This window comes from Notothenia rossii, assembly GCF_949606895.1.
Source record: "Notothenia rossii genome assembly, chromosome: 9".
NCBI classification, from domain to species: domain Eukaryota; kingdom Metazoa; phylum Chordata; class Actinopteri; order Perciformes; family Nototheniidae; genus Notothenia; species Notothenia rossii.
This window is the reverse complement of record NC_136907.1, coordinates 43,032,941-43,051,665: the sequence shown is the minus strand read 5'-3', so window position 1 is coordinate 43,051,665 and position 18,725 is coordinate 43,032,941. Positions and strand designations below refer to the sequence as shown.

Genomic DNA, 18,725 nt, shown 5'->3' with positions numbered 1-18,725 from the left:
TCTGTCGTCTCCCGCAAGTGGACATCCATTGTCACTTTGGCTAACCGCACCACTGTCTGTCGTCTCCCGCAAGTGGACATCCATTGCCCCTAAATAGGGGAGGGGTTCTACCATTTTTCCTTCCCGCATCGGAGGAGTAAGCTGGTTCTGTCCCGAGAACATCTCTACAAGGTAAAAGTTATTTAAAGTTATTTAATGTCATCAAATGTTTGTCATAGTTACAGGTTATCACAAGACGCATTGTTAGCAAAAAGCAGAGTTCACATTTGCAGTTACAACGAGCAACGTCAATTTGTAAACATTGTCATTCACTGGTGTTAGCTAGGATAAAGCCATAAAAATCATAAGGTGAGTTTATATTGATTGACTTGTGTTTAGCGTGTTTTTTTATACTGTGAGTATTTGTAGAGCGTAAGTCCGACAGTTGCTTGATTTACAATATTTAAAACTATGAACCTTGCCCAAATGTATGCACATTAAACCGAGCTCAGTGGGGAGGGGGGAGTCAATGGATGAGCTTGCGACATGTTTGCATGTCTATAGGCTACGTCTTGTTTTAAATGATTGTTTAATGTCTTCTGTCAGGCGGTGTAGAACTTTACTGAGTCGGTCCGGCTCTGCATGTCTACTCTTGTGCCGACTTTTAAGGGCGCTGATGCAGGTTGTAGGCCTACCTTATGTTAAGCGACCATCTTTACCCATTTAAGGTGTTGATTGTTAAAGATACAATATTGTTTGTGGGACTGCAGTGTTTTCCCTAAAAAAATGTGTTTATGTCTCTGCTTTGATCCGCCCTGTGTTCATGTAAATACCGTAAATACACACAGATCAAAACAGAGACACAATATTGTGTGTGGGGGTGTGTCCCGGAAAGCGACACTTGATACTGGAAAGTGGAGGATATTAATGATTGTGTTACATTTTAGCAGCGGTGCACATGCCATGAATATGGGGGATATGCAGGACAGATCAAGTAAGGGTTACGATCCACCCGCTGTGAAATGAACTTATCTTCCATATTTGCCGTACACTTGTGTTTAAGGAAGTTGAGATGTTTCTCGGTTATGATTGGTTGTTCCTCGTCACATGACGAGCGGTACGCGCTGCTGCAGTGCACGTCTCCATTGAAACCAATGGAAATAAGCTCGCAACGCTGATGTGTATGGCTCCGTACAAAGTTGTACTCATTGCATTAGTATAGGCTACTGTAGCTTTTTACACTGGAGGTGCCCATCTCGGCCGAAGTCGGTTCGTATTAACCTAAAAGTACATAATTAAATGGTAAATTTCGCCTTTAAGGATCAGAACATTTTTGTTTTATTTGTGTGTGAATAATAATAAATATGTTTTTCTGTGATAGGTAATTGGTGTGGAGAAGATTGACCTCAGCCTTGCTTTGAACATTGTTCCAAAGGCTCTGTAGTAAATGGTGAGTATTCAAATGTTTTGTGTGATTTACTTGACTAACTTAAACTTGATCTTTAACTAATTGAAAACTGGTATTAGTCTCACAATTTCTGAATATTTATTCATAACATTTACATACTGCAAACATTGCAGGGATATACACATTTTCTGATTTATTAGGCAAAAGTTATTCAGAAAGTGAGAGGCAAAAGCCAAACATTCTGTGATAAAGCCTCCTTCACAAAAGTGATAATGTTTTGTTTGTTGAAATGGCTATAAGGGTGTTTCTTATATGTAGTCTTATATTACAGTCATACTTATTTTAAGTCGCTTTGGAAAAAAACGTAAACTAAATGAAATGTAATGTAGTCTAACCTGGTTGTTCGTACTTGATATAAAAAGTTATTCTCACTATAGAGCCAAACAATAAACTAGCCTTGAAGTAACAAATGCATGGACTAGTTTCTCTGCATTGTTTTGAGGCAAGCACACAACTACAATCATAACATCATTAGAAAATGAAATTATTTCGTGATTTTTATGACTGTGATATTTGGTTTTCTTTGATAAATGCGGAGTTTAAGCGCATAACAACCCTGCCCCTCCAATCAAGATTTCTCTCTCAGCTAGATGTGCTATCTGAAAAACTTCTGAAGATTTTTGAGAAGAGAGGAGGACAGATAGGCCACCGTCTGAACTGTATTATGTCAAACATGACTCAAGTAAGAATTCATTTTAAGGAAATTATACATCGAGTCAATATTGTACACATTTCATTGAGCAAAATAGATTCTATCTTTTCTTATTCCCCTTCACTTAGGTTGATGATGTCGATTTAGGCCGGGATTGTCTTCTCAAGGGGCTGTGTGTGTACCTCAATGAGAGAGTTTGTGGTCAGTAGAAGTAATATTTGACCTTTTGATTTTTTTGTTGGGCGTTAAAATATTTATTTATTGAAACACCACATAGTATATATCCTAAACCCTAAAGTATCTGAACATCCCTGTTTTTTGTTTAATAGCCAGAGTACACTGAAAAGCTAGAGGGCTTTTAATTTAAAACGGATACAGGAAATGAAACATTTTTTATCAGGTCAAACAGGAGTATATCAGATAACAAGAAGGCTTAAAAGAACTGAAATCTGACCAAATGGATTTGTTAAACACAGGGATTTAGTAATGGGTATATATATGTATTGATTTGTTAGATCTCACTCTGTTCCTTTTGTGACTGTGTACTCTGCAGGCAGAAGATGAAGACGTCATTCTGCGGTCCATTGAGGGGATTACAGCGGGACTTTATGTTGTCAAACACAATTCCACCATGAGACCAGAGGACAGATGAGAGCAGATGATAGATGAGACCAGAGGCCTGTACTACGAAGCTGGTTCAACCTAACCTGGATATGTTTGAGTTAGCCGGTTGGCCTAATCCAAAACATACGGGCTCTCGCTAAACTGTACTACGACGCGGGTTATCAAGTGGATCGCTCAAGCCAGCCGTGCCCTATCTAGTTAGGTGCGCGTTCACATGAAAGGGGTGGTATTTGGAGCATTCGACCAATCACAAACATGGAGAAGCATACTGACAGCGCAGCGTCATACTTCCTGAATGAAAAGTCAACTTTAATATTTGACAAATATGAAGAAGTTAAACTTTAAACATCCATGAATTAAACACTTTATCCAGGATACCTGCAAGGTGAATAGAGCTGGTAAAAGAAAAAGTGTTTGAATGCGTACATTAACAGGTTTATGATATCACTGCCTCGTCTAAGACACGAGTGGATCTGACTTTAATTACATTTGTCTCGAGTGTTTCCTCAACTTAATGTGTTGCTTAAAATAATACTTCTGCATACAGTATGTGACACTGTGAGTGTTGCACGGCCAGATACGGCTCAGCTGACTCAGATAAGGCAATATATGATACATTATGATGTGATATGCCGCGGACTGTACTTAATGTTACTCTGATCCGGTTACTTATGTTGTGGCAGATATATAAGTAAGCTTTCTTAACGCTAATGTTATAATAGTCAGATTGCTCTGAAGATGGGAGGTGATATTCTATTAATGTTCACGTTCACACAGTCTGTGATTTTTGCCGGCCGTCTTTCCTGCAACGGCAGCTTTTCTGTAAGTCCTTTCTCCTGTAATATGACTTGATCGCTTTAAACTCCGCACACTGAGCTCTGATTGGTCAGCAGGCAGTGCTTTCACTGAGTTGAGCTCTTAGCCTGCAACCTAACCTGCTCAGGGGCAGGTTAGCCGCACAGCATAGGTTACCATGGAGATCTAGCCTGCTAAAAAGAGAACCAGCTTCGTAGGACCGGAAACTCAGAGTTTTCCCTGAAGTTAGCCGGCTAAGCGAAAATCCTGCTTCGTAGTATACCCCCCTGAGCACAGATTGTCCTGGAAGGCCAACAGGTAGCCTACTAACTGATGTGGACAACATTGCATTAGCTGCTACCATGCTGTTTGGACTAATGTATGCAATAAACCTGAACTACCCCCCTAAACTGAAGTGCACGTTCGAAGTGCTCCAGCAAATGTTAATGGAGCTAGGCGGCAACATGCTATCCAAGAAAGCCCAAGCTTTTAAAAACAAACTGTTTGAGTGAGCTGTTGCCATGGACCATTGTGCACTTTTACAGCATTCATACTGGAATTTCATCGATACAACTGTCTTGCACTTCCTTTGCTCATGCTTTTTGCTTGATTTGCATGTTTCAGAAATGTGTGTTTTTCCTGGGGTCTTGTGTTTTCAGAATGTACCACTTGTCATGTGTTTCAGAATGTACTAATTGCGCTACTTCAAAATGTCAGTTCTTGTTTTTATTTGCAATACTTTATTTTGTGCATATGTGGTGAGAAACCAGGCCATTTTTATACTTTCATGTATTTTTCCAAAGCAATGCCATTGCTTTTTTGCATTAAAGTGCCCTTTCATATTAGCAGGTTACTATTTAAATAATAGATTTGCAAGAACATTTCCTTTTTTCCGAATCCGTGTATGGATTGTTTTTCTTTATTAAACACGTAAACGGAAGAGCGTCTGAGAGGCCTTTTTGCTTTTTGCTTTTTACCTTACCAAATGGTCTAATGGTCATTGGAGCGAGGGGCGGGGCGAAACTCACGGAAGTGATTTCAAAACAAAAGCACTCGTTTGCTAAAATCACACTTGAATCACTACAGTATCCTGCTGAAGGAACGGTGATTATTTTAAACAAGGCGAATTTAGCGATCACAACGAAAACGGCCAAGACACATATTGAGCCCAGAAAATGAATGTTATTAAGGGCTGTAAATATAATAAGCCTATGTCTAAAATGGACAACATTGTTAGGAGATTTAAACTATAGGCTACAGCGGTTCTGCACTGCGATCAACTCAGCCGCCTCTCGCGTTTGTTTTTTCAGATCAGCTGCTCTTCATTATTCCTGCTATATTTGACGAGTGATACAAATATTTGTTACCACAAGTTCTTAAGGAAACTGACACTGTTGGACTCGGTGCTAGTTAGACTTCTACCAGAAATCAAATGAAGTACTTACTGTGTACTTTTCCAATAATCCTCTGTCAATGTCCCCTCCTGAGAACAAGAATGCATGTTTCTCTGCTATTTTGAATAAGTGTTAAAAAAACTTTCTTCATGAGACTGATATTGTTGGACAGAGTATTTTAAGAGGATGGTAGACTTGATATCAGCACTCCTTCCAGTCAGTACTCCAGCAGCATTTTTATCCCATGGAAAGTCTTTAGAGTCTGGCCTGGGTAGCTGGTCTATCCTTCAGCACACTGAGACACTCTTGTTGGCCTCTTATGATGCTGCTGTCTTTTAAAATATGATTATTTCTCTGCTCCTAGTTCATTCCTCGCAGATTCTTCCATCAGTCCTAGTCATTGCATGTCAGTCAATAGAGCTTCGAAAAATGTGTCCAATTCAACAAGAAATGTTTTGTGAGTGAAGGCCATATCTAAATTATTGATGGTTTGATTGTGTAATTACAAGGTGAGAGAAAATAAATCCACATCCTCCTATGAAACCTATTTTATTTCCTTTTCCATGTTAAATGTATACTTACTTGCATTAAAAAATGTGCATGTTGAACTACATGCTGGATATCTTCCCCAGCCTCAAGGAAATACAATAAAATAAATGGATTCATCATTTTAAAAAATTGATGAAAATGTATAAATTAATGATGTGTGCAAACATTTCAAATTTAAATATAAAATGAAAAAAAAGTTTACTTTTGAAATGATTTCTCACAAAAACCTTTCTAAATTATGCTAAATTATTAAAAAAGGTTTAGTCAATATACGTTTTTCTACCTAAAATAGTTGAAATTGAACGTAAACTATATCAAACACCACATGCATGACAATTAGCCCATTTGTGCCCGCTATTTAAATTGCCTTTGGTTAGTTAATACAAATATTGATATTATATATAGCATACAGTTGATGCAGTCTTTCTGAACACTTTTTAAAAAAAATACTGCAAATGAAGAATATTTTAAATTTTCTGCACAGACAGTGCCTTAACTTACAGCAGTTGAAAAGATTTGTGGATGGATACATTCTTCATGGGCTTCAATGGCTCTCTAGTAAAGGGTGTTTTATGGTTGCTTGTATTATCCTCAGATAGTGGTTTGTTTAAATAACTAGTGACATTTTAATAAATATTGCAAAAAAGAGCTCCAAAAAAGGCATATAACCTGGCCGGCTTAGCCAGTGTGTATTTCTTCAAGCACCACAAGATTCATAGTTTATAAAGTACAATTCTGGGCCATTGATTGTGTCATTTCTCCAAACACATACAAAAATGCCTGTTTTTGAAGCCTTAAAATGGTGCAGGAAAAGGACTTTACATTGTATTATACTTAAAGACAGGGCTATTCAGTTAAGAGAAGAGGAAAAAGGAAAGAAAATTGTTATAATGGGTGATGTAACATTAATGACAGACATAATATAAGGTCCTTGGCACTCAGACTCTAGAGTGGTCATTTTGTGATCATGGGCATCACCCTTGTATACAGCATCAGGACAATATCATATGGAGTCAGACACTGGAATTGTGCTGGAGGCGTTGACTTGGACTGATGGAAGGATCTGCGAGGAACGAACTAGCGGCTGAGAAATAATCATATATTAAAAGACGGCAGCATCATAAGAGGGCAACCAGAGTGACAGAGTGCATCAGTGTGCAGTCTACCATCCTCTTAAAATACTCTATCCAACAATATCAGTATCATGAAGAAAGGTTTTTTTAACGCTTATTCAAAAATAGCAGAGAAACATGCATTCTTGTTCTCATGAGGGGACATTGACAGAGGATTACTGGAAAATTACACAGTAAGTACTTCATAGTAGCCTACTTGTGGGGGTAGTTTCACTAGTACTGAGTCCAACAGGATCAATCTCACGAAGAACTAATGGCAACAAAAAAGAATTCCCTCATCAAACTTAGCAGAAGTGGCTTGATTTTGTTCTCAGCAGGGGAATTTGACAGAGTATTTCTCAATAAATACACAGTAAACGTATTTCAATGTATTGTAAGTAGTAGGCTAACTAATAAAAAGTCAAACAGTATCAACTTCATTAAGAACTAATTGTAAAATGATATTTGTATCATTCATCAAAGATAGCAGAAAAACATGCATTATGTACTAAGGAGGGGACTTTGACAGAGGATTACTCACACACAGTAAAAGTACTTCATTTTATTTCTGGTATAAGTCAAACTAGAACCGAGTCCAACAGTGTCAGTTTCCTTAAGAACTTGTGGTAACAAATATTTGTTTCACTCGTCAAATACAGCAGGAATAATTAAGAGAAGCTGATTTGAAAAAAAAACCGCGATAGGCGGCTGAGTGACCGCAGTGCAGAATCGCTGTAGGCCTATAGTTGAAATCTCCTAACAATGTTGTCCATTTTAGACATAGGCTTATTATATTTACAGCCCTTAATAACATTAGTTGTCTGGGCTCAATAAGTGTCTTGACTGTTTTCGCTGTGATCGCTAAATTCCCCTTGTTTACAATAATCACCGGTCCTTCAGCAGGATACTGTAGTGATTCAAAGTGTGATTTTAGCAAACGAGTGCTTTTTTTTTTAAATCACTTCCGTGAGTTTCGCCCCGCCCCTCGCTCCAATGACCATAGAGAACCGCAGTGACGCGTCGAAAAGCCCGGAAGTAAACTTCTTCCGGTTCCTTCATGAAAAACCAATGCAAATTCTCCATAGGATTTTGGGAAATAGCTCGAAATAAGGTCTGTGGTTGACACACATTTAAGAGAGGGATCACGTTTTGTTCAGCCGGATAATCTCCACATGTCAACCCTACTTTTATAATTCTTGAATCATAAATCTAGTCGCCAAAAGCGAAATGCTAACGTTATGCTATAAACGAACTACAAGCCAGTGCAGCAGCAGGGTCGCACGACTTCAACGTCACGCCAACTTAAGATCGTTTCAACTGACTTGCACTGAAACTGCACTTTGAACACTTTAAATATATTAACATTTTAAAGTGTATACCCCGGTTATCTAGGCCCTTTTTGTTTTGTTTAATGTATACCACGTTTATCTAGGCCCTTTTTGTTTTGTTTTATGTATGTCACACTGTGGGAAACGATATTTCTGGATGTATAACACATAACACAATTTTTTACAATAAAGCTGAATTTGACTTTCGCGTGCTTGCATAATTTAATAAAGCTTTTCATTTGAGCCACACTGAATTTAACTAGAAGTCATGGCTGTGTCAATTACCAGTCTGATATCGTTTTACAAAGATGACAAGAAGAGTGTAGATAGAGGAGAGAACCACTACAAGTCAGGACACGTAAAAGTGCAGCCTAGATGAAGGTGTGCTTACCGGTGTTGTCAGGGCTAGCATGAGGGACAAGTTTTATAGTGTCGGTGAGTAGTGATAGCAAGACTACCGTTAACCTATAGTTAATTTATTCACATTAATTCCCATCAACAAATCAATTGTATGTGTCACATGAAATCTTTATTAGGCAAGGCAAGGCAAGTTTATTTATATAGCACTTTTCAACACAAGGCAATTCAAAGTGCTTTACAAAAAATGAAAGACATTAAAAAAGGCATTTAAAACCAGTCATTAAAAAAGAAAAGCTAATAAAATAAACATTAAAAGAAAAAATACATGGATAAAAGTTACAGTGCAGTCTAAGATATGAATAGTTCAATTAAAAGCAGCGACAAAAAGAAAAGTCTTCAGCCTGGATTTAAAAGTAGTAAGAGTTGCAGCGGACCTACAGGTTTCTGGGAGTTTGTTCCAGATATTTGGAGAATAATAACTGAACGCTGCTTCTCCATGTTTAGTTCTAACTCTGGGGACAGAAAGCTGACCAGTCCCTGAAGACCTGAGAGATCTGGATGGTTCATCATTTAGCAGGAGGTCAGAAATGCATTTTGGTCCTAAACCATTCAGTGCTTTATAAACAGCAGCAGTATTTTTAAATCTATTCTTTGACACACAGGAAGCCAGTGTAAAGACTTCAGAACTGGACCGATGTGATCCACTTTCTTAGTGTTCTGAATCAGCTGCAGCTTTCTAATAGATTTTTTTGTGAGACCTGTGAAGACACCGTTGCAGTAGTCCAGTCTACTGAAGATAAAAGCATGGACACGTTTTTCCAAATCCTGCTGTGACATCAGTCTTTTAATCCTAGATATGTTCTTTAGGTGATAGTAAGCTGATTTAGTAACTGTTTTAATGTGACTGTTGAAACCAATAACTAATTTAACCCGCTGACAAGAGAGCCCACCTCCGAAGATCGTGACTGGCTGAGGGACAGACTCGGGGGCAAGTTTTCAGGAATTTCTTGGCTTCTCTCCCCCGAGCCAGAAGAGGAACACTACAGCTTGGAAACAGTTACTGTTCCTGAAATTATCAAATCTGTTGGGCATCATTGTCTGAAGAGCAACAGAGGGCAATTCCGGTGGCTACCACTGGTCAGCGAACCAACCCAAACTGGCATTTGTTCAGGAAAGGAAGGTTGACTGCCAGCAACCTTGGAGCTATCCTGAGGTCAAAGCGTGTGACTGCTTCCCTTATTGCCAGGCCCTTGATGGTGTTTTGTCTGTACAGTGGGGGACTATGAATGAATATGAGGGCGTCAGGGCATTCACCACTGCAACCCAGATGCAGGTCCATGAGTCAGATTTGTGGCTCTCCCTATCAGGATTGTTGGGGGCATCTCCAGATGGTCTGGTAGGGTCTTCCGCTGTGCTGGAGGTAAAGTATCCCTACGGAGCCAGGGAAATGACAATTAGTGAAGCATTGCAAATCAAGGGCTTCTGTGTCAGTAAGGAAGGAGAAACATTCAGCCTGCGTGAGGAACATCCTTACTGGCACCAAGTGCAAGGTCAGCTTCACCTCACTGCAAGAAAGAAGAAGAAATAAAAAAATTGTGAATTGTTTTTAAATTTACATTTACTCGCCTTTGCAATGTTGTGGTTGTTAGAGTGTTAGGTTTCCTGTCAGCTCGTCTGTTGGGAAGATATAAAATATTAGTTTCATGGAAGTCACACCGTCACATATACTGTAAGAGCATTAAGACATACAGTACATAGGCTAAAACAAAACATCTAAAGATATAACCTTGCACTTTGATAAGTCTCGTGAACATTTTCACTATTTTGACATTTTTATAGATCAAAATTGAACTAAAGAAATAAATGGTAGATTAATCCATATTGAAAATAGGTGTCAGCTGCTACACTAATTATAATAGTTATATTTCTTAATTAATTAAGATAAGATATTACTGTATTGATCCCAATTTGGGAAATGTTTGTGTTGCAGCAGCATAACAAGAAAAAAAATATATAAGTTATTATATACAAAAGTATGTGAGGGATGTAATATTAAATTGAATATAAATGTAAAATGTACATGTGATTTTACATCCAAGAGAAGCTATGGAGCAGAGAGTTCTCTGCCAGCCAGAGGTGATGTTATTAGTCCAATATGTCAAACTGATTTCCCTGACTACAATCTTTAGTTACATGGTGAAACGTTATGCTGCTTGTACTAATTAGACTTATCATATAAGCCACACAGGTTTTAATAGGATGTATTCATTATCTTTACTTATGTTGCGGTCTTTTCAGCAGCGCCATCTCTAAAACGGCGATACAGTCACTACCCATCATTTACATTTCACCGTGACATGGACAAAAATGTAACGTCAGCTTACCTCATGACACGAATCCAGACTTTCCTTTGGAAAACATTGGCCGGGAAACGATAGAACAAGCACGTTTCATGCGAAGACCTGTGGCTGCAACCCGGAGCAAATCAACAAACCATTGCGTAGCTAACTAGTAGCGCTAGCTTTAGCTAACGTTAGCAAACAAAACGAACTGCCGAGTAAAATTGGAAAACACTGGTAATTAATTATTCTATAATTTGTAAAACTACAGTGTTAAAAACGATAATTTCAAAAATACAGATTCTAATAGTCAGATATAGATATACAGATACTAAAGATAGGCAGGTACTTGCTTTCAAGCAGAACACAGGGGAAAACAAACTTAGCGGGAGTGTTTATGTGTTCTGCGTATTGACGTACAACGGCCTCGACAATTTCTGTAGTCCTATTCAGCCAGTCGGTAACAACCATCGTTTTTCAGACACGTAAACTCTTCAAAAATCCCCAGTGGGATCACTGCTGATGTATTTAATGTCGTAGAACAAAACGTGACTTATCTTTTAAATTCGTGTCAACCACAGACCTTATTTCGAGCTATTTTCCAAAACCCTATGGAAAAAATGCATTGCTTTTTGAGGAGGGAACCGGAAGTGCTAAAAATGCTAACTTACTTCCGGGTTTTACGACGCGTCACTGCGGTTCTCTATTAGACCATTTAGTAAGGTAAAAAGCAAAAAGGCCTCTCGAACGCTCTTCCGTTTACGTGTTTAATAAAGAAAAACAATTGGAAGGTAGATACACGGATTCTTTCGGCTAGGCGTTGACATTTTCTGTTAATTGTTTACTATGAATGAGTTACAAAAATAAGCCTTTCTTTGCCATTTTGCCCAATAAACCTTTATTTTGTTCGGGAGAATAGTTTCCTTTAAGCTTGCTTGCTGTGTTCTAACACAATAATGTATATGTACACTGAAAAAAAAAGGCTGTTGGATTCACATGATTTTAATATGGAAACCGGTTCCACATATTAAAAATATGTGTACTTAAAACTATTCCATTATGTTAAAGACACACAACTATGTTATGTCAAAGAAACATGAAATTGTTATGTTCATTTGAATATTTCCTTTAATATAGGTATATTAATTTACCCTATGTTTAACCAACATTACTTTTTTATGTTCATTTTAGGCTTTTAATATGCTCAGTATATTTAACTTGTACCTGTTAAAGCAACATGATTTCTTTATTTAAGCTTCACTGTAAAAAGTCTGTTGGACTTAAGTAATAAAAAACATGGAAACCGGTTGCACATATTAAAATCATGTGTACTCAAAACTATTCCATTATGTTGGACACACAACTATTTTATGTCAAAGAAACATGAAATTGTTATGTTAATGTGAATATTTCCTTTAATATTAGTTATATTCATTTACCCTATGTTTAACCAACATGACTTTTTATGTTCATTTTAGGCTTTTAATATACTCAGTATATTTCTGTACAGAGCCACATTAATGTTTTGTTTAAACTACATGCTATAGTTTTCTGTACATTTTAAAACAAATAGTCAATAAAGACAAACACATTTCTTTGAACAACATTCATGCATTTTTCTCAATAAATAAAACAATATTAACAACCACCACACATCCAGATGAGCTTTTGGTTTTTCCATCATGCAGCTCCAGGAGAATTAACAAATACATCGAAAATAAAGAAATAGAAGAAATCGAAAAAGTTTGTGATGCATGTACATATACATTATTGTGTTAGAACACAGCAAGGAAGCTTAAAGGAAACTATTCTCCCGACCAAAATAAAGGTTTATTGGGCCAATTGGCAAAGAAAGTCTTATTTTTGTAACTCATTCATAGTAAACAATTAACAGAAAATGTCAACGCCTAGCCAAAAAAAGGAAATGGTCTTGCAAATCCATTATTTAAATAGTAACCTGCTAATATGAGAGGGCACTTTAATGCAAAAAAGCAATGGCATTGCTTTGGAAAAATACATGAAAGTATAAAAATGGCCTGGTTTCTCACCACTGACATTTTGAAGTAGCGCAATTAATACATTCTGAAACACATGACAAGGGGTACATTCTGAAAACACATGACCCCAGGAAAAGCCCACATTTCTGAAACATTCAAATCAAGCAAAAAGCATGAGCAAAGGAAGTGCAAGACAGTTGGATCGATGAAAGTCCAGTATGAATGCTGTAAAAGTGCACAATGGTCCATGGCAACAGCTCAACAGTTTGTTTTTAAAAGCTTGGGCTTTCTTGGAGAGCATGTTGCCGTCGAGCTCCATTAACATTTGCTGGAGCACTTTGAACGTGCACTTCAGTTTAGGGGGGTAGTTCAGGTTCATTGCATATATTAGTCCAAACAGCATGGTAGCAGCTAATGCAATGTTGTCAACATCAGTTAGTAGGCTACCTGTTGGCCTTCCAGGACAATCTGTCCTCTGGGCTCATCTGTCATCTGGTCTCATGGTAGAATTATGTTTGACAACATAAAGTCCCACTGTAATCCCCTGAATGGACCGCAGAATGACGTCTTCATCTTCTGCCTGCAGAGTGCACAGCCACAAAAGGAACAGAGTGAGATCTAACAAATCAATACATACAGTATATACAGGACTGTCTCAGAAAATTAGAATATTGTGATAAAGTTCTTTATTTTCTGTAATGCAATTAAAAAAACAAAAATGTCATACATTCTGGATTCATTACAAATCAACTGAAATATTGCAAGCCTTTTATTATTTTAATATTGCTGATTATGGCATACAGCTTAAGAAAACTCAAAAATCCTATCTCTAAATATTAGAATATCATGAAAAAGTATACTAGTAGGGTGTCCAACGAATCACTTGAATCGTCTAATTAACTCGAAACACCTGCAAGGGTTTCCTGAGCCTTGAAAAACACTCAGCTTGGTTCAGTAAACTAAATCACAAGTATGGGGAAGACTGCTGATCTGACTGCTGTCCAGAGGACCGTCATTGACACCCTCCATCAGGAGGGTAAGACACAAAAAGAAATTTCTCAAAGAGCAAGCTGTTCACAGAGTGCAGTTTCAAAGCACATCCACAAAAAGTCTGTTGGAAGGGGGAAATGTGGCAGGAAACGCTGCACAACCAAGAGAGATGACCGCAGCCTTAACAGCATTGTGAAGAAGAGTCGCTTCCAGAATTTGGGGGAGCTTCAAAGACAGTGGACTGAAGCTGGAGTCCAGGTATCAAAAGTCACTGTTCACAGACGTGTCTGGGAAATGGGCTACAATAGCCGTATTCCCATGGTCAAGCCACTTCTGAACTCAAGACAACGGAAGAGGCGTCTGACTTGGGCTAAGGAAAAGAAGCACTGGACAAAGTCCTCTTTTCAGACGAAAGCAAGTTTTGTATTTCATTTGGAAGTCAAGGCGCCAGAGTCTGGAGAAAGGCTGGAGAGGAGCAAAATCCAAGTTGCTTGAAATCCAGTGTGAAGTTCCCACAGTCAGCGATGGTTTGGGGAGCCATGTCAGCTGCTGGTGTTGGTCCACTGTGTTTCATCAAGCCCAGAGTAAATGCAGCTGTGTACCAAGAGATTTTAGAGCACTACATGCTTCCGTCTGCTGAAAAGCTCTATGGAGATGAGGAATTCATTTTCCAGCATGATCTGGCACCTGCCCACAGTGCCAAAACCACCAGTAACTGGTGTACTGACCATGGCATTACTGTCCTCGATTGGCCTGCAAATTCCCCTGACCTGAACCCCATAGAGAATATGTGGGGTATTGTGAAGAAGAAGCTGAAAGACACCAGACCCAACAATGCTAATGAGCTAAAGGCCGCTATTGAAGCATCCTGGGCATCCATAACACCTCAGCAATGCCACAGGCTGATTGCCTCCATGCCACGCCGCATTGATGCAGTAATCCGTGCAAAAGGATTCCCAACCAAGTACTGAGTGCATTAATGGACATTTTCAAATGTTTGATTGTGTTTTGCTGTTATAAATCTTTTTTTTTTACTTGGTCTGAGGAACTATTCTAATTTTTTGAGATAGGATTTTTGAGTTTTCTTAAGCTGTATGCCATAATCAGCAATATTAAAATAATAAAAGGCTTGCAATATTTCAGTTGATTTGTAATGAATCCAGAATGTATGACATTTTTGTTTTTTTAATTGCATTACAGAAAATAAAGAACTTTATCACAATATTCTAATTTTCTGAGACAGTCCTGTATACCCATTACTAAGTCCCTGTGTTTAACAAGTACATTTGGTCAGATTTCAGTACTTTTAAGCCTCCTTGTTATCTGATATACTCCTGTCTGACCTGATAAAAAATGTTTCATTTCCTGTATCCGTTTTAAATTAAAAGCCCTCTAGCTTTTCAGATTAGTCTGGCTATTAAACAAAAAACAGGGTGTTTCAATAAATACATATTTTAACGTCCAACAAAAAAATGAAAAGGTCAAATATTACTTCTACTGACCACAAACTCTCTCATTGAGGTACACACACAGCCCCTTGAGAAGACAATCCCGGCCTGAAACGACATCATCAACCTAAGTGAAGGGGAATAAGAAAATAAAGAATCTGTTTTGCTCAATGAAATGTGTACACTATTGACTCGATGTATAATTTTCTTAAAATTAATTCTTACTTGAGTCATGTTTGACATAATACAGTTCAGACGCTGGCCTATCTGTCCTCCTCTATTCTCAAAAACCTTCAGAAGTTTGTAATATAGCACATCCAGCTAAGAGAGAAATCTTGATTGGAGGGGCAGGGTTGTTATGCGCTTAAACTCTGCATTTATCAAAGAAAACAAAATATCACAGTCATAAAAATCTTGAAATCATTTCATTTTCTAATGATGTCATGATTGTAGTTGTGTGCTTGCCTCAAAACGATGCAGAGAAACTAGTCCATGCATTTGTTACTTCAAGGCTAGCTTATTGTAACTCTTTATTATCAGGGTGTACCAAAAACTCAGTTAAGTTGCTTCAGCTGATTCAAAATGTATTGACCAGAGCACGGAAAAGGGACCACATTACTCCTGTTTTGGCTCTATAGTGAGAATAACTTTTTATATCAAGTACGAACAACCAGGTTAGACTACATTACATTTCATTTAGTTTACGTTTTTTTCCAAAGCGACTTAAAATAAGCATTTCTGTAATATAAGACTACATAAGAAACACCCTTATAGCCATTTCAACAAACAAAACATTATCACTTTTGTGAAGGAGGCTTTATCACAGAATGTTTGGCTTTTGCCTCTCACTTTCTGAATAACTTTTGCCTAATTAATCAGAAAATGTGTATATCCCTGCAATGTTTGCAGTATGTAAATGTTATGAATAAATATTCAGAAATTGTCAGACTAATACCAGTTTTCAATTAGTTAAAGATCAAGTTTAAGTTAGTCAAGTAAATCACACAAAACATTTGAATACTCACCATTTACTACAGAGCCTTTGGAACAATGTTCAAAGGAAGGCTGAGGTCAATCTTCTCCACACCGATTACCTATCACAGAAAAACATATTTGAAATTATTTCACGATTCACACACAACTAAAACAAAAATGTTCTGCTCCTTAAAGGCGATATGTACCATTTAATTATGTATCTTTAGGTTAATATGAACCGACTTCGGCCGAGTTGGGCGCCTCCAGTGTAAAAAGCTACAGTAGCCTATACCATACTTGCCAACCTTGAGACCTCAGAAATCGGGAGCATTTCAAAATGCAAAATGGGGGGGGGGGGGGGGGGGGGGGGGGTGTGTGCTAGTGGATCGCCGGAGCTGTTAGATTAACATTAACATGCTTATTGTAGTTCTAAGTGCAATGCCTTGCGGCCTGTAGCACCATCCTCTTGATGGAGCATATGTGTGGGCTGGACCTGTATTTTACAGGAAAGGAGTGAGCAGAGGGTGGAGTTGTCGATTCTTGTTGTTTTCTGTGACTATCTGTCTCACCCTCTCAGACTTTGAGTTGCGCGCGCTACTAAAGAGAGGTTTTACCATGGAAACCAAACAATGGCTTAGCTGTATGAACGTCAGAGTGGAAACAGTCCTGAGTAAATCTGATTTTGTCAGAAATCGGGAGAAATGCAGGAGAAATATGACCCCGGGAGGAAACCGGGAGAGGGCAATGCAATCGGGAGTCTCCCGCGAAAATCGGGAGGGTTGACAAGTATGGCCTATACTAATGCAATGAGTACAACTTTGTACGGAGCCATACACATCAGCGTTGCGAGCTCATTTCCATTGGTTTCAATGGAGACGTGCCCTGCAGCAGCGCGCACCGCTCGTCATGTGACGAGGAACAACCAATCACAACCGAGAAACATCTCAACTTCCGTAAACACAAGTGTACGGCAAATATGGAAGATAAGTTCATTTCACAGCGGGTGGATCGTAACCCTTACTTGATCTGTCCGGTATGTCCCCCATATTCATGGTATGTGCACCACTGCTAAAATGTAACACAATCATTAATATCGTCCACTTTCCAGTATCAAGTGTCGCTTTCCGGGACACACCCCCACACACAATATTGTGTCTCTGTTTTGATCCGTGTGTATTTACGGTATTTACATGAACACAGGGCGGATCAAAGCAGAGACATAAACACAGTTTTTTAGGGAAAACACTGCGGTCATACAGACAATATTGTATCTTTAACAATCAACACCTTAAATGGGTAAAGATGGTCGCTTAACGTAAGGTAGGCCTAAAACCTGCATCAGCGCCCTTAAAAGTCGGCACAAGAGTAGACATGCAGAGCCGGACCGACGCAGTAAAGTTCTACACCGCCTGACAGCAGACATGAAACAATCATTTAAGACAAGACGTAGCCTATAGACATGCAAACATGCCGCAAGCTCATCCATCAGATATGACTCCCCCCTCCCCACTGAGCTCGGTTTAATGTGCATAACTTTGGGCAAGGTTCATAGTTTTAAATATTGTAAATCAAGCAACTGTTGGACTTATGCTCTACAAATACTCACATTATAAAAAAACACGCTAAACACAAGTCAATCAATATAAACTCACCTTATGATTTTCATGGCTTTATCCTAGCTAACACCAGTGAATGACAATGTTTACAAATTGACAGCTGTATTTACGTTGCTCGTTGTAACGGCAAATGTGAACTCTGCTTTTTGCAAACAATGCGTCTTGTGATAACCTGTAACTATGACGAACATTTGATGACATTAAATAACTTTAAATAACTTTTACCTTGTAGAGATGTTCTCGGGACAGAACCAGCTTACTCCTCCGAAAAAATGGTAGAACCCCTCCCCCCCTCTCCCCCTCCTTTGTTTAAAAAAGAAAAAGCTTCACATTTTAAAAGATTAATATATTTTGCAATTTTTTTCTGCTTTACATCTTGTCCATTAAAGTGCCATATTGTGCAGGTTCAATTACGAAACTGTTAAAGTACGGGTTTGAGTCCGACCATATTAATTTGTGAATAAAATATTTGGAAATAATAATTACAAGCTGAGTAATCGGCTGCAGAGCAAGCTGCTGACGTATGTGCTCAGTGAGCGGAGTTACATAGACAAACATAACTTTTTTCTTATTTCTTAACATGATTGAGACTTATAGAACGCACAGCCCTCAAGATTAAAATAGTTCTCCATGATTGATTCATGTTTCGACGAGAAACATGAATAAATTATGTTTTATATTATATTAAATGCATATTTGCAAATTGAACAACCCCACTTTCCCCTTTTTTTCAGTGTACATGCATCACAAACATTTTCTATTTCTTCTATTTCTTTATTTTCAATGTATTTGTTAATTCTCCTGGGGCTGCATGATGGAAAAACCAAAAGCTCATCTGGATGTGTGGTGGTTGTTAATATTGTTTTATTTTTTGAGAAAAATACATGAATGTTGTACAAAGAAATGTGTTTGTCTTTATTGACTATTTGTTTTAAAATGTTGTGATAAATGCTGTAGATATAAGAGATTAGAATGGATCCTGTAGAAGAATGTACAAAATGCCTCTGTGAAATAAATAATCTTATGTACCCCTTGAGCACTAGGTAGATTAAACAGAAAACTATAGTATGTAGTTTAAACAAAACATTAATTCGGTTTT

The 18,725-nt window shown here is 38.1% G+C and overlaps 3 long non-coding RNA genes across 6 annotated transcripts in view; 1 reads left to right on the top strand and 2 right to left on the bottom strand.

The window, feature by feature from the left end:
- LOC307020732 overlaps positions 1–6,620 on the top strand; it is a 92,497-nt gene extending 85,877 nt beyond the window's left edge. Inside the window, exons 1-4 of one of the 3 annotated variants that reach the window (XR_013802971.1) lie at positions 154–171; positions 1,361–1,429; positions 2,228–2,300; positions 2,653–6,620. This is a non-coding gene — a long non-coding RNA (uncharacterized lncRNA). Of the gene's footprint in view, positions 1–153; positions 172–1,360; positions 1,430–1,517; positions 2,130–2,227; positions 2,301–2,652 lie in introns of those variants that run through there. The other 2 variants (XR_013802970.1, XR_013802972.1) reach the window with 2 other exon arrangements.
- Positions 6,621–8,408: 1,788 nt separating this feature from the next.
- Positions 8,409–11,234, bottom strand: LOC307019023. 2 transcript variants are annotated; one of them, XR_013802559.1, is made up of 3 exons: positions 10,646–11,234; positions 9,888–9,935; positions 8,409–9,692 (listed from the first exon to the last, which is right to left on the bottom strand). It is a non-coding gene; the product is annotated as an uncharacterized lncRNA (long non-coding RNA). The 2 variants fall into 2 exon arrangements; XR_013802558.1 differs by having other exon boundaries at positions 8,409–9,935.
- Positions 11,235–11,829: 595 nt separating this feature from the next.
- Positions 11,830–17,893, bottom strand: LOC307020940. Its single transcript, XR_013803022.1, has 5 exons — positions 17,852–17,893; positions 16,061–16,129; positions 15,261–15,406; positions 15,090–15,162; positions 11,830–13,177 (listed from the first exon to the last, which is right to left on the bottom strand). It is a non-coding gene; the product is annotated as an uncharacterized lncRNA (long non-coding RNA).
- Between the last annotated feature and the right edge of the window lie 832 nt (positions 17,894–18,725).